Raw genomic sequence first — 15,122 nt, 5'->3', positions numbered from 1 at the left:
GCCTCCTGGGTTCAAGTGATTCTCCTGCCTCAGCCTCCCCAGTAGCTGGGATTACACATGCATGCCACCATCCCCAGGTAATTTTTTGGATTTTTACTAGAGACGGGGTTTCACCATGTTGGCCAGGCTGGTCTTGACCTCCAGACCTCAAGTGATCCACCTGTCTCAGCCTCCCAAAATGCTGGGATTACAGATGTGAACCACTGCTCCTGGCCTATAATGAAAACTTCTTAGTCTTGTGCAAAATGGGCTCCTGTACTATCCCAGAAACAGGCACATTGAGGCATCTGCTGGAGCTTCCCCAGAGGCGACTAGTGGGGAAAAAAGAGTATCAGTTGATATTGGTTGAGGAAGAAAAAGACCTGGGTTCTAGCTCAGACTGTTCTTTTACACACCGTGTAACTTCACATGGAGCTGTCCCAAAACTTGGTTGGGAAGGAACCAAGCTCTTATTTTTAAAAAGCAGGAGGAAATAATGGAGAGCATGAGTTTGCAAACCAGACACACCTGGATTTGTTTATCTACCTCGTCACTGAAGAGCAATACCCACAGACGAGTGCAGGAAGCCCAAGTATATGGTGATGAATTTTTACACACTGAAGTTCTCTCCTGAGCTGCCCACATCCAGATCAAGAATCAGGACATTATCAGGCCCCCAGGACCACCCCCTCATGCTCCATTTCAATCACTGCACACATCAAGCAAACCTCAATTCTGATTCAACCTCCACCACTCATCGGCCATGTGACTTTCAGCACATTTTCTCTTTCATAAAGTGGAGTTCATAATGTCAATTTGACAGATTTTATTTTTTGAAGAATAAAATGAAATCGCAGGTTTAAATCACCTACCACAACATCTAACATGTCAGAGGGTTTTATACACAGGAGTTTCCTTCCCAAGGAGAAGCCTGGAAGGGCCAGACTCCAAGGGGCAGGAGACAGTAGAGGACTCAGAGAATCCTAAGTTGCATCAGGGGCATACCTGTGGGTGAGTCACTTTGCCATTCTGGGTTCCAACTCCAATCCCATGAAATGAAGGCCCCATAAACACTGGATTCAATATGGTACTCCTTCAGGACACCCTGCCAGGGATACAAGGATGAATAAGACATGGTTCTCACACTTTGAGAGTTTGGAAGTCAGAGCTCTCTAGTTCTGATCAGCTGTGAGTTTGAACTTCAGTTTTTGTCAAATTGTGTAAATATATGTAAGTGTACAAATGGGGAGATCAGTGACATCTTTGAGGATGGTTCATCACAAGTACCAAAAGCTTTTATTTATTTTTATTTTATTTTATTTTATTTTGAGATGGAGTCTAGCTCTGTCACCCAGACTGGAGTGCAGTGGTGCAATCTCGGCTCACTGCAACCTCTGCCTCCTGAGTTCAAGCGATTCTCCTGCCTCAGCCTCCCGAGTAGCTGGGATTGTAGGTGCCCACCACCACGTCCAACTAATTTTTGTATTTTTAGTAGAGACAGGGTTTCACTTTGTTGGCCAGCCTGGTCTTGAACTCCTGACCTCATGATCTGTCCTCTTCGGCCTCCCAAAGTGCTGGGACTACAAGCGTGAGCCACTGCACCCAGCACAGAAAGATTTTACAACCAGCATCTCACCTCGCACTCCCAAATCAGAAACTCTAGAGTTAGACCCCAGAAATGAGTATGTGTTGCTAATCCCCCAGGTGATTCAGATGCAAGCGGTCTACACAGAGCACATGGGAACCACAGTGAAGGAGCCAAGCTGATGGAAGTTGTACTGAGCCCAGGACCTACATTGCCAAGTTAATCATTACTAATAAATCTCTAAGGCCAATTTGCATCCTCTTCACGTGCCTCTTTTCCCTAAGACATACCAAAAACATGCTCTCCTTAATTAAGAATATCCAGTTACTTGAGTTCCAAACAAGTCATTTCTTCTTTCAAACCAGGATCTAAGTTGCGCATCCCTACCGAACATCAGCTATCAGAAATGATTTGCCTGTTTTTCAGCAGCAACTGATCATGACATGACAAGCCTGTCCTGGGGCCTCCTCTGAATAAACAGCCCACAGCACTGAGAACAAACTGTTCTGTCAACCAGCAGGCTGCTAGCACGGACAACTCTGTACACCTGTTGTCACAAGTGCTAATGATAAGTGACACTAATCACTGAGGATGTCTGAAACAGCCTTCCCAAAAGAATGGACAGTTGAATCCAATTTCTAGCCTTGGATTATACGAAATAAAGAATGATAATTAATAATTATAATACTAACAATAGCCAGCATTCACAAGGCATGGATCCTATGCTCAGATACTTCTGGGCACTTTTAGTGTGTTATTTCACTTACTGCCTGGTATAGAATGGATTATTGATTTCAGTTCTTCATCTTTCATTTTTCCCTTTTTTACATTCTTTGCCATGTGACTTATAGTTGTCCCTAAAGGTGGGGTGTATTTCCCCACTTCTTCCCCTCAGGCAAACCTAGTCTACATCAGCTAACCACAGATGTTTCAGTAAGAATACATGGTGCAAATTAGTGGATAGGAAGCCACTTACGTGGTGACTTGTTACATAACAACGACTGACCAACTCCATCTCCCAGAACAGTGATTAGCAAACCAAGGTCTGGGCCTAGGTTCCGTTTTTGTAAAAAAAAATTTTATTGGAACAAAAAAAGTCCATGTATTTACATGTCATCTATGGCGGCTTTCCTGCTGTAACAGCAGACTTGAGTAGTTGTCACAAAGACAGTATGATTTACAAAGCATAAATATTTACTATCTGGCACTTTACAGAAAAATAATTGCTGGTTCCTGCCCTAGCACAACTTTTCTCAAATATTAGCCTGCATCGGAATCACCTGGAGGACTTATTAAATCGATGTAGCTGAGCCCTAGACCCAGAATTCTGATTGGGTAGGTCTGGAGTGGGACTCAAGAATTGCACTTCTAACAAATTTCCAGGTAGATGCCAATGCACTGGTCTAAGGACCACACTTTAAGAACCACTGCCCTACAACAGTGGTTCTCAACTCTGGCTATATATTAGAACCACCTGGAGAGCTCTAGCGTTGAGCCCTGGGGTATATCAGTAATTGCTGAAAAGCTGGCCAGGCGCAGTGGTTCATGCCTGTAATCCCAGCACTTTGGAAGGACAAGACAGGCGGATCACGAGGTCAGGAGATCGAGACATCCTGGCCAACATGGTGAAACCCCATCTCTACTAAAAATACAAAAAATTAGCCAGGTGTGGTGGCACGTGCACGTAGTCCTAGCTACTCAGGAGGCTGAGGCAGGAGAATCGCTTGAACCCAGGAGGTGGAGGTTGCAATGAGCCAAGATCATGCCACTCCACCCCAGCCTGGTGACAGAGTGAGACTCCATCTCAAAAAAAAAAAAAAAAAAAAAAAAAAAAAAAACTTCCTGGGATTTTTAGATTTAGAACACTACTCAGGAACAACTCTTTTAGTCACTGAATTATTGGTTGAGCAGCTACCATGAACAAGCAACTGTCTTGAAAACTGTTTTAAGGACACAGCCCTGAACCTGAAGGAACTCCTAGTTTGAGGAGGAGACACATGGGTAAATAGCAAAAATAGCTCACCTCCTGCATGCTGGAGATGAGCATTCAGTGAGAGGGATATCCCAGGGATGAGCTGTCAGGCAAGAAGGGTAGGAGGAGGTTACCTGGGGGAGGTGACACCTGAAGCAAATTTTGAAGATGGAAATGCAATACACATTTCACCAATAAGGAATGTGGACTCAAAGTTTTAGGTCGCTTGGCTAGGATCACATTCTAGTATGTGGAAGGTCAGGATCAGGATCCAAAGCCAGCTCTCGGAATATTTCCTTCCCACCCTGAAGCCTGTTTATGTTTGCCCTTCTGCATGACAGGTTAGTCGGGGGGTTCTGTTCCAGACTCCAGTCTCATACACGAATGTAATGACATCTACAAAATAAGTACCTTCTAAAATTGTTGTTATTAAATGATGGATGTAATTGAGTCATGGTTTGATTCAGAAGGCACATCAGGGTCTTCAGGTGTCTCAAGGCCATCCATTCAAGCAGCAGTCATCCAAATATTCTAAGTATGTCAGAATCCTCACTAGGTACTTCAGAATCTTCATTTCTGGTTGAAAATTGTTTTGTACATTACAGAGAAACAAGATATCATTTGCCTCTGGATGGAAGTATACACCACCACCTGATGTCGTATTCTTGCCTGAAAATCAAACTTAAATTCAATCAAGGATTTAAGTACCATTTACCAGAAAAACAGTGAACCACAGAGGCGCAATCTGAGAAATCCAGACAGAATGAATAACTCAGAGCAGAACAAACAACTCAGCTTCTTCAATAAATTTAAATTGTGAGGAAAAGGTTGTTATGAGCTAAATTGTATCCCCTCTTTAAAATTAAGATGTTGAAACCATAACCCCCAGTACTTCAGAATGTGACTGTGTTTGGAGATAAGGCCTTTAAAGAAGTAACTACGTAAAAATGAGGTCATGTGAGTGGGCTCTAATCCCATATGACTGGTGTCCTTATAAGAAGAGGAGATTAGGGTCAGGTGCAGTGGCTGAGGCCTGTAATCCCAGCACTTTGGGAGGTTGAGGCAGGTGGGTCATGAGGTCAGGAGTTTGAGACAAGCCTGGCCAGCATGGTGAAACCCCATTTCTACTAAAAAAATTAAAAAAAAAAAAAAATAGCCAGGCATGATGGTGTGCACCTGTAGTCCCAGCTACTTGGGAGGCTGAGGCAGAATTGCTTGAACCCAGCAGGCGGAGGTTGCAGTGAGCAGAGATCGCACCACTGCACTCCAGCCTGGGTGACAAAGCCAGGCTCTGTCTCAAAAAAAAAAAGAAGAAGAAGAAGAGGAGATTAGGACACAGATGGTCCAACAAAGGACCACGTGAAGGCATACAGAGAAAATGGTAACCCACAAGCCAAGGAAAGAGGCCTCAGAAGAAATCAACCCTGCCAACACCTTCATTTCAGACTTCCAGCTTCCAGAACTGTGAGAAAATACATTTCTGTTGTGTAAGGCCTCCAGTTTATGATATTTTATTATGGCGGCCTTAGCACACTAATATCGGGTCCCTTATCTTTAGAGTTGATGCTTTGGGCATTATTCAACACACCTTTGCAAACAGCCTCTAGCAGCTTCCAGCTGGTCTGGTCTTTGGTTCCAACTTCCGGCATTATGTAATAAAAAGTCTTATCCTTCTTGCACATTTGAACGCTTTATGTGAGGGAAGCTGCCTGCTACTCACAAGGCTTCCCTTTTCTGCCCTAAACACCTCAGTTCTCTCACTTGTTCCCAGGCCGTGGCTTCCCGATCCTCCCCAAGCACGGTGCTCTTTACACATCTGTAGAAGGCCTACGGCTGTGAAGGGCTGTGAAGGCCTGCCTTGCTCAGGGCTTTTGAATTCTCTGTTCCCTTTGCCAGAAACCATCCTGGCCTCGGATATTTGCTGGGCCCACTGCTTTGCTTTGTTTGGGTCTCTGCTCAAATGTCGCTTCATCAGAGCAGTATCCCCTGACCTTTTCAATCTTCACCCCTTTACTTTGCTGCTTCTCTTTCTGTAGCACATATTAGACATTTATACAAATCTTTATGGGTTGTCTGTCTCCATCCAATAAACTGAAAGTTCCCTGAGGACAGGTACTCTGTGTGCATCCCTGCTGCGTCCACAGCACTGAGGACAGGGCCTGTTGTTCTGAAGGGGCTCAACCTGCTGGATGAGTGAGGAAATGACAGTTGTTTTTAAAGTGAGGCATTTCAGTTCCGGGTCACAGCAAATACCATTGCTTATTTCCCCCGCTTCCCTTTAAAAGCACTCAGCAACAAGCCTAAAAGTAGCAGAAGGAAGCTCTGTCAGCGGCCACCCAGAGCCCTCAGCATCACTCCCCAACAACAACAAAAAAATCCCCGCCAGCCCGCCCAGGCTGCAGCTGGACAGCCCGGAGACACTTCGCGGCCATCTGCAGACCACCGGGCCCAAGTCAGCCGGCTGGGGAGACAGCAGGAGGCCTCAGGGACACGTGCTTCAGGCAGATGCGCACCCACCCTGAGCACATTCGACTTTCTCCTCATCAGACGGCTCGTTTGCATCTGCCCATGTGTACCTTGGCTTCCACAGCCTCTGTTTACAAATCTGGGTCAAGGAAGGACAGGAATTCCAACAACACGCGATTCACAGAAGCCGGCCTGCGGCCTCTGTTCTCATTTTTCCTTGTAAGAAGGCCGTGTGGAGCAGCGTTGAGTCACTCGAGTTGGAGGCCACCCAGACCCAGTTGATGTCCAGCTGTCATCTGTGTTTACCATCATTGTGACTTGGGGAAAATAATATGATCTCTATGAGCCTCTGTTTTCACACTTTTCAAAAAGAAGATAACGATACAAGCTTATCAGAATTAGAACTGGTGTATAAAGAGAGTAGCATATGGAAATCATTCAGCAATTTGATATTATTTACATTCCCAAGTAATGCTGTAGTGTGTCCCATCTCAGGCAGAATCCTGGAGTTGTCCTTGATCCCACTTTCTGCCAAAGACAACTGGCCATGGTTCTACCTCTTACTTTATCATGAATTCATCTACTTCTTCCTCTTTCTGTGAGGACCTTCACAGGAAGACTGGCTGTTCCTAGCACAGACTCAGGAGTTGTCCCCTGCGAGGTTAGTCATATCTCCACCACTTCTGGCTGGGTGATGTTGAGCATGTTATTTATCTTCCATGTGACTTGGTTTTATAATCTGTAAAACAGAATGACAATGGTAGCCCTGGAGTCAACACTGTTGATTCCCTACTAAAAGCTTCTCCCAACACTCCTCTCCGTTGCTACCTCTTGTATGGAAGCTGGGAAGTCAAGTATCGGAGTTCCCAACCTTCTCTGCAGTTAGGGGTGCGCTGTGACTCATTCTGGCCCAAGATACAAGCAGAATTCTGCTGGTAAGTGCTGACAAAGCTTGAAGGTTAGGTTATAATATCCATGGGAAACACTTAGGGAAAGGACTGCCTAATAGAACAGAGATGCCTGTGGAATGAATGTAGCAAGGTGGAGATCAAGGAGGAAACAGAATTCAACAAGAGGAATGAGGTGAGGACCAGGTGCTGTGAGAAGATTTCAGGGAGGTGGATGGTGCTGGAAGAAAAGATAGGACCTGGGCAGGGCCTGGACATCCCACACTGCTTTAAGACGATCTCGGAAGCCGCCTGTCCCTGGAAGGGAGCTAGTTAAAGAGTCAGTACAAGGGAACCACCATTCATCATTGAACTGTGAAGTGGTTATGAATTGGTCTCCACATCATCTGATTTACATGGCGCACATTCCAGTCACCGTTAAGTGTGAACGGTGTCTTTCATCTCACACTGTCTGGCAGCCTTCTCACCAGACAGGGCAAAGCTTTGCGGGAAACCCCAGGACATAGGGTTGTGCACAGCAAGGTCCCCTGGGTTGCTCTGCAGGGGCAATAATAGCCACAGCCCCACTTGGTGGAACACTCATGTATGATAACCCCTCGTGTGCCCTGTCCCAGCTGGAAAGCTGCTGCACTGTGTCCAGGCCCTCGGAGGCATAAAGGTCAGGGAGAGATGTCAGGAAAAAGTCCAGTGAATGGGTCTGCTATAATCACAGAAACTGCCCCTCACTTTCCTGAATGTGGTGGGTCCCTTCCACCCACCCAGCCACCCCATGGTAGAACTGCTAATATCAAGGAAGAAGCCAGAAACCAAACAGACAGAAAATATTCCCCCGACAGAGTGGCTCTTAGGTGTCCCAGTGAGGTGACCAATTATGGTCCAGAGAGTGTGTCCAGATTCTGACTCCAAGCAGGGGTGGTACTAGCCCCAGGTTGGAGATTGTTCAAATATGTAAAAGGTTATATTATGCTAGGCACTCAGTAGCCCTTTTGAAAACATGTTTTAAATACCTCCAGTGTCTAGTTTCTCGCAGGCTTAACCTGGAACACAACCACAGACATGTTCTTTCCAAAATGCAAATCAGACTGTGTCACTTTCCTACTCAGAGATGGGTGGCTCTGCCTTAAAGATGAAATTGAAGCTCAACCTGGCAGATGCGTCCACTGTTTCCTCTTTCTCATTTCTCTTTATATGGATGTCCCAAACTCATTTTTATTACTCAGATACACAGTGATACTCATCCTTGCTTGCTTCTGCAGATCATTGCATTCATTCAATAACTTATTCATTGAATGAACATTTATTAAGCACTTCCTGCATGTCTGTATGTTACTTATTAAGATACAATGATGAACAAGAACAAGCCTGTCCTCAAAGAGCATATCCTCAGGAGTGCCCATGCCTGGCAGCACAGGAGAATCATCCACAGGGCTGCTTAAAAGCACAGAGGTTTGGGCTTCATCCTACTCTCTCATAATGAAAAGAGAGGGAAAGGAAACAGCAAGCAAAAATGTCAAAAGAGAATGAGGGGAGCTGATTACAAATTTCTCCTATTACCTTCCTGACAACCAACTGGGTGAATGGGCTGTATAGAGCCACAAACACTGGTTCAAAACTCAGGCATTTTTATATTCTGGCTTGCTGGGACATTTCCCCTTTGCATCTGTGGCTGTGAAATTATTACTAGTTCTCCCTTTTACTTTCAAAAGTGCCCTGTTTTGGATGATAAGTTCTATAATCACCTTATTCTATAGTCAGTTTTACCCTTTCCTACCCATGAGCACTTGGGGGAAATGGCTGAAACTTTCTGAGCCTCAGTTTCATGGTCTCTATCATAGAGTGAGCCATACCTACTTGAGAAGGTGTGAGAATTAAATGAGATGATGTTTGCCAAGTGCCTGGCACAGTAGATGTTTAATTCACAGAAGCTGTTGTTATTGTTTGCCTTGTAGAAAGTGGTTTTCATCTGCTCTGCAGTGTTCACTGTCAAATGAAACGAGACCTCAATGATGAGAACATTTAGATGAAGCCCAGAGCATTTATATTAGTGGAGAGGATGGCCTGACTCAGCAAGACATTACTTAGGTAGTCGCTGACCAGGGTGACAAGCCTCTCTTAAGTATCTCTGTTACAATGTTTAAACTTAAGCTCAATGGCCTAGAAAGCTGAACTTTACTACCGTCCTTGTTGGTTTAAATTTCTATAGCGTTAGGTCAAATGCCAGCAACGGGCCCACAAGGAGGGAACTGCAGCCTATTTTGATGTCCAGGGTCAGGCCGAGGAGAGGGACTGACACATTATCTGTCTGGCTGACCGTCCACTCCCCCACACCACAGTGGTGACTCATCAGATGGCAAGAAAGACCCGTCTCTGCCTGTCTGAACAGTGATTCTGCCGGTGATTCATTGTTACCCACCAGAAAGCCCCCTTCTTAATGTCCTCTTTCTGAGCTCTTCAATTAGCATTTGAGGCCAAGGATATTTAGAGGGAAGGGAGGGTAGAAAGATCTGCCAGCTGGACTAAGTGTGGCCTCACTCAGTGGCAGGGGACACAGGGAGGGAGAAGAGGAAGTGCTGGGTACGGCTTGCTCCCAGAGTGGAACTTGAAAACAGGTAGAGGAAAAAATTATGTATAATAAATGCTGAATATTTATAATATTGCAGAGGTCCTTAGAGGTGAAGGAATCTCACCAAGGACAGGAAGAAGGGCCAAAACTTTATAGAAATCAGACATCTTTTTGGATGACATTTCATGATGGTTGTTACTTGAATGGATTGTTTAAAAGTCTAAGGTATGTCAATGGATCAACATGAAGAGAGTATTTGTAGAGTCTCAGATAAAAGAAAGACTAAGGCAGGAGTTATCCAGTGCTGTTCTAGAAAGACAGTTACTGAGGCTGGTAGATATTCAAGTCTCTAGAATTATCCATAAGTTCTCTAGTACGGGCCTAAAAGTGGTTAGTTTTCCCAAAGTGTGATAGGTAAAATTATTAATGTATATACACATAAAGAAAAAATATTTTAGAAGTAATCTGTGCATTCATACCACTTGTACATCAAACCAAGATTATCACATGTATTTTTCTTTGAACACAATTAAGTAAAAATATGCAAACCTTTTCTTTCTCCAGACATGCCAAGCTTCAGCTGAAACTCAGGCCTCATGCAGTTTTCTCTGCTTGGAATGTTCTCTGCCCAACCTTTACCTGCCCAGCTTCTTGTCCTACAGGTCTCAGGTCAAATGCCTTCTTCTCAGCGAAGACTTCCCTGGCCACCTTGTCAACATAAATGTCATCTGGTTATTCTCTCTCCAGCCTGTGGACTATTTTTTCTAAAGAACTTTTCAGGATCTCATCCATATCTTGGTTTACTTGTTTGTAACCTGTCTCTGTCCTCCAGAATGTAAGCTCCATGAGAGCAGCACCTTCTCCTTGATGTTATTCCTGCCTCAATCCTTAGCATCTAGCCCATTGCTTAATACATATTTGTTGAATGAAGACCCATTAAAGTGAATTATAGACTTAATAACGCCATTCATGCATTGGGGAAAAAAAGTGTGGAGTTGTAGTTAGGACATGGAGAATTGGGTGTCATCTTGGACATGGCCATAGAAAGGTGTAAAATGTTTGGTGATAATTATACTTTTTTCCCCCTCAAATGAGCCATAGACCTGAGAGTAAGGTGGGGATGAACTGTTTCCCTATGCTGGTAAATATGGATTAGAACGCATGGCTTAAAAACGAGTCAAAAACAGGTTTCCCACTCCTGCCTCTTCTGATAGAGATGACTTATGCAGTTACAGCTAGAAAACTGCAATCTTCTCTCTTTCCTTTCCTCCCTCCTTCTCTTCTCCACCCCTCCTATTACCCTGACTCAGGGCAAGGGCTGTCCCAGGGAACTGACCTTACAGAAGAGGTAGAAGCTGAGAGAACACATCCGTGACTCTGAAAGCCATTCTTTCATGGGGAAGAGCGGACCAGGATAGAAGCTTCCTCCCCAATTCTTCTGAGACTACAAGAATTTCTATTTGGAAGTAAGCTAATGCAGAAATGGGTGGAAGTAAAATGGTTTTCCCTAGAGTAAATATCGTGGTCATGCATGTGTCATGGGTGAAAAGGGAAGTCAAGGACTACTGTAAACCACCATGAGGTCCTAGAGATCAGGGATTATATCAACTACTATTCAGAGACCACTGATCCTAGCACGTATCTTGTGCCTGGCACACAGTAGTGGTCAATCAGTGTGCACCTAACAATGTGCTCTGAAGGAATGGAAGACTATTGAATGATTGACTAGATTAGTGATTGAGTGAATAAACTATGTATTATACATCTGCCTCTTACAAATCTAGTTAATGTGAGTCTAATCTTAAACCCTGCTCACCTTAGAATATAGAAGAAAAAATATATTTTTTAGACACACAAGGCTGAAAACAAGAACTTGGACAGAAGTGACCCCACTAACTTCTGGCCGTGTTGTAAACCCTCTTGGGACACCTTTTAGCCCCACGGAATCTGGGGATCTTACAGTAGGTAGTTTGCATAATCTGTGATGAACCAATAAGCCATCTCTGCCTGCATTCAGTCTCTTGAGGGGAGGTTCTTAACTTAGGTCCATGAACTCTTCAAGGATCAGAAGGTAGATGCCTGGAGGCCTGTGAAGAATAATGAAAAAATACAGCTTGATTTGCACTCATCTCTAATTGAAATTTACTATTTCTATCACTTGTGTATGTAGACAACACATAGTTTATTAGCAATAGCTGTGATTTTTATCATCCACAGAAATGACAGATAATTTCCTATCATATGTCAGCTGTGGCAGAGATCATGAAATATTGCCCTCATGTCTATTTCAAAGTTACATTAGTTACTAGACTTCTGCTAGATCTTCCTTGATGCCTTTAAATAGCATATAGAGCACTTGTGGTAGTCAGGCCTCTAAGATGACCTTCAATGACTCCGCCTTCTGGCTTTCACAATTCGTATTCAGCTCTCCCTTGACTGTGAGCTGAACCTAGTGACTTGCTTCTCAAGGATAGAACAGGGCAAAGATGAGGAGGTGTCACGTGTCACATCCATGAGGAGATTAGAAAAGATTATGACTTCGGTCTTACTCATACTCACTTTCCCTCTTAGCTACTCACTCTGACAGAGCCAGAGGCCACGTTGTGAGCTGTTCACAGAGAGGTCCACGCAGGAAGAAAACTGAGGGCAGCTTCTGGCCAAGAATCAATGAGGAAATGAGGCCCTCAGTTAGATGTCCTGTGAGAAACCAAATTCTGCCCACAAGCCTGTGAGTGAGCTTGGAAGCAGGCTCATCCTTAGACCATCTCAAGATGACTACAGCTCTGGCAGACACCTGAATTGCAGCCTCATGAGATATCTCGAGCAAGAGGATCTGTTTAAGCCATGCCCAAGACCCTGACCTGCAGAGACTGGGAGATAATAAATGCCTGTTGCTCTAATATGCTGTTTGTTGCTCAGCGATGAATAATTAATATATTTTTGTGTGTGTGTGTGTGTGTGTGTATGTACTGTTTCATAACAGTTTTTTGCTATAATTAGTTTCCTTTGAAATCCCATGTATCTTTATTTAATTTATTTAAAGCCATTATTCTGAGAAGAGATCATAGGTTTCACCAATCTGCCAAGGAGGTCTATGCCACCCAGAAGAGCCGCTGCCCCAGACTCTGTTCTGAAGAACACATGGGTTCTTGGAAGAGGGATTATATATATTATATATTATTATTATTATTATTACTATATAAATGGGGTATGTGTGTGTGTGTGTGTGTGTGCATGTGCACGCATGTATGCATACCACATTTTCCTGACTTTGGAGGTGGTGAAGTGGAGTTTGGTCCAGCTGATGGGAACCCTGAGGTTGGAGCAGTAGATTCTCATCCAGACAGCAAGAGACACCAAAGGGAAAGAAGAGAGCGGAGAATCTGTGTGGCAAGTTTGAGCCCAAAGTCTGAAGAGTGACAGAGCAATGGGGAAGATTGAGAAGACAGGGATAGAGCCAGGAATGTCAGAGTTTGGGGGAAAAGAGGCAACCTTAGCTGCAGTAAAACAGGGGTCCTGAGAAAATTCTGTAAACCCAAGTGATTTGGCGTGATTCAATTAAAAGGCTAGATCAGCAAAGAGAATATCATCCCCCCTCCCATTTAGAGTAGAAAGCCCTTGCTGTGTGACAGACATTTAGGTACTGCTTTCTTGCATCTGTTACCAAAGTCTGCCCTCCCACCTAAATGGTGAGCTCCTTGGGGGCAAGGCCCATGTGTCCTTGTTTCCTTTTAATTCCAGAGATCTACTGCAGCATATATGTTCACACATCAAATATCTGCTCAGAGACAGTGCTGGGTCTGGGAAACAAAGATGAATTAGGTTCAATCTGTCTTGAGTTGATTATGGCCTAAAGAGGGAGACAGATCAATACAGGCATTGACATTAAAGAGCTTCAGTTCAAATGTGAACTGCACTTCTGACCAGATTTGGAGTCTCTCCAACCCTTGACTTTACATCTGTTAAAGAAAGGTATAACACTCATCCTGCTGGTTTGTGGAACATTTAATGAAATATTATATTTCAAGAGCCTTGCATAAGGCCTGACATGGGGCAGACACCTCTACCTTGCTTCTGATTCTCACACCATTTCCAGTCTTATGATCACAAGGCCACAAGTGTTTATATGAGATCAAATTCCTGTGTAAAAGCCGTGGCAGACTTCTAAAGACAAGTCCTTCTCCCAACATGCTTTCCTTCTCACTGCAAGATAATGTTCACCCACATGCCATGTTCTGTGAGCTCTTGGAAGCAGAGACCACGTGGGACTCATTTTTGCAACCCCAGCAAGTAGAAGAGTGCTGCATCAAAGTAGGGTCTGTTCAGCACAGGTTGAATGAATGACTAGGATGATAAATAATAAATCACAATAAGCCCTCCAAAATCGAGTGCAATAATGCTGTGCAAGAAAGGTCATCATAAGGTGGAGGACAGAGGCCTTGACCTAGCTCTTTCAAAGGTGGAGGACTTAGATGAATGGAAGATAACTGGGGTAGAGAAAAGAGGGAGATAGTGAAGGCCCACAGTCATCTCTAGAGAGGAAGGAGAAATATTGACGAGGAGGTGTGTAAAAAAGCTACAATGGCCTCTGCCAAGTTTCATTTTAAAAGAGAAAAGATCAGAAGTAACTGTGGCAAATGTCAACATCTGTTAAATACGAGTGGTAGGTGCAAAGGTAATTAGTGTATTCCCTATGCTTCTTGTTATGTTGAAAATATTTCATGACAAGAGAGGAAAAAGCATTTCAGGTGGGAAGTATGCCACAGGCAGGTGCAGAGAAGTCAGGAGACATGTGGCAAATACAGAACAGGAAGCTTTGAGGTAGGTTTCTTACTCAGGTCCCACAGGCCAAGTCCCAAGTGAGGGTCAGGGGAGCAAGCTTGGTGCTGTCCTTGGTCCTGAACCAAAACCACACCATTGAGCATTGCTATTTCTAGTTACCCTAAAGCAGTGGGTTTCTGCCTAATCCCCCCGGTGCTCAGAGGTTTCCTTAGTATTCTTTAACTTAATTTTTTAACTTATTTTAAGTTTATGCATACAAGTGCAAGTAACATAGGTAAATTTGTATCATGGTTGTGTTTTGTACAGATTATTTCATCACCCAGTAATTAAGCCTAGTACCTGTTAGTTGTTTTGCCTGATCCTCTCCTTTCTCTCACTCTTCACCCTCTGAAAGGCTGCAGTGTGTGTTGTCCCTCTTTATGTGTCAATGTGTTCTCATCACTTAGCTCCCACTTCTAAGTGAGAACATACAGTATTTGGTTTTCTGTTCTTGCATTAGTTTGCTAAGAATAATGGACTCCAGCTCCATCCATGTCCCTGCAAAGGACATGAGCTCATTCTTTCTTATGGCTGTATAGTATTCCATGGTGTATATGTACCACATTTTCTTTCTCCAGTCTTTATTTAGGTTGATTCCATGTCTTTGCTATTGTGAATTGTGTTGTAGTGAACATACAAGTGCATGTATCTTTATAATAGAACAATTTATATTCCTTTGGGTGTATACCCTGTAAAGAGATTGCTTAATTGAATGGTATTTCTGTCCTTACGTCTTTGAGGAATCACTACAGTGTCTTCCACAGTGACTGAACTAATTTACACTTCCATCAACAGTGAATGTGGGTTTTTTTCCTCCACAACCTTGCC

The 15,122-nt window shown here is 43.8% G+C and overlaps 1 long non-coding RNA gene across 2 annotated transcripts in view; it reads right to left on the bottom strand.

Annotated features, from left to right (window-relative positions):
* Nucleotides 1–15,122, bottom strand: part of LOC101002034 — a 324,709-nt gene that overhangs the window by 36,257 nt on the left and 273,330 nt on the right. For both annotated transcript variants that reach the window (XR_004185934.1, XR_002524006.2), the window contains 4 exons: nucleotides 10,023–11,560; nucleotides 5,125–6,741; nucleotides 3,948–4,205; nucleotides 985–1,084 (listed from right to left, as the gene is read on the bottom strand). This is a non-coding gene — a long non-coding RNA (uncharacterized LOC101002034). The remainder of the gene's footprint in view (nucleotides 1–984; nucleotides 1,085–3,947; nucleotides 4,206–5,124; nucleotides 6,742–10,022; nucleotides 11,561–15,122) is intronic.

Source organism: Papio anubis, chromosome 8 (assembly GCF_008728515.1).
Source record: "Papio anubis isolate 15944 chromosome 8, Panubis1.0, whole genome shotgun sequence".
NCBI lineage: Eukaryota > Metazoa > Chordata > Mammalia > Primates > Cercopithecidae > Papio > Papio anubis.
The sequence above is the reverse complement of the archived record's forward strand: the minus strand, read 5'-3'. Positions and strand labels throughout refer to the sequence as shown.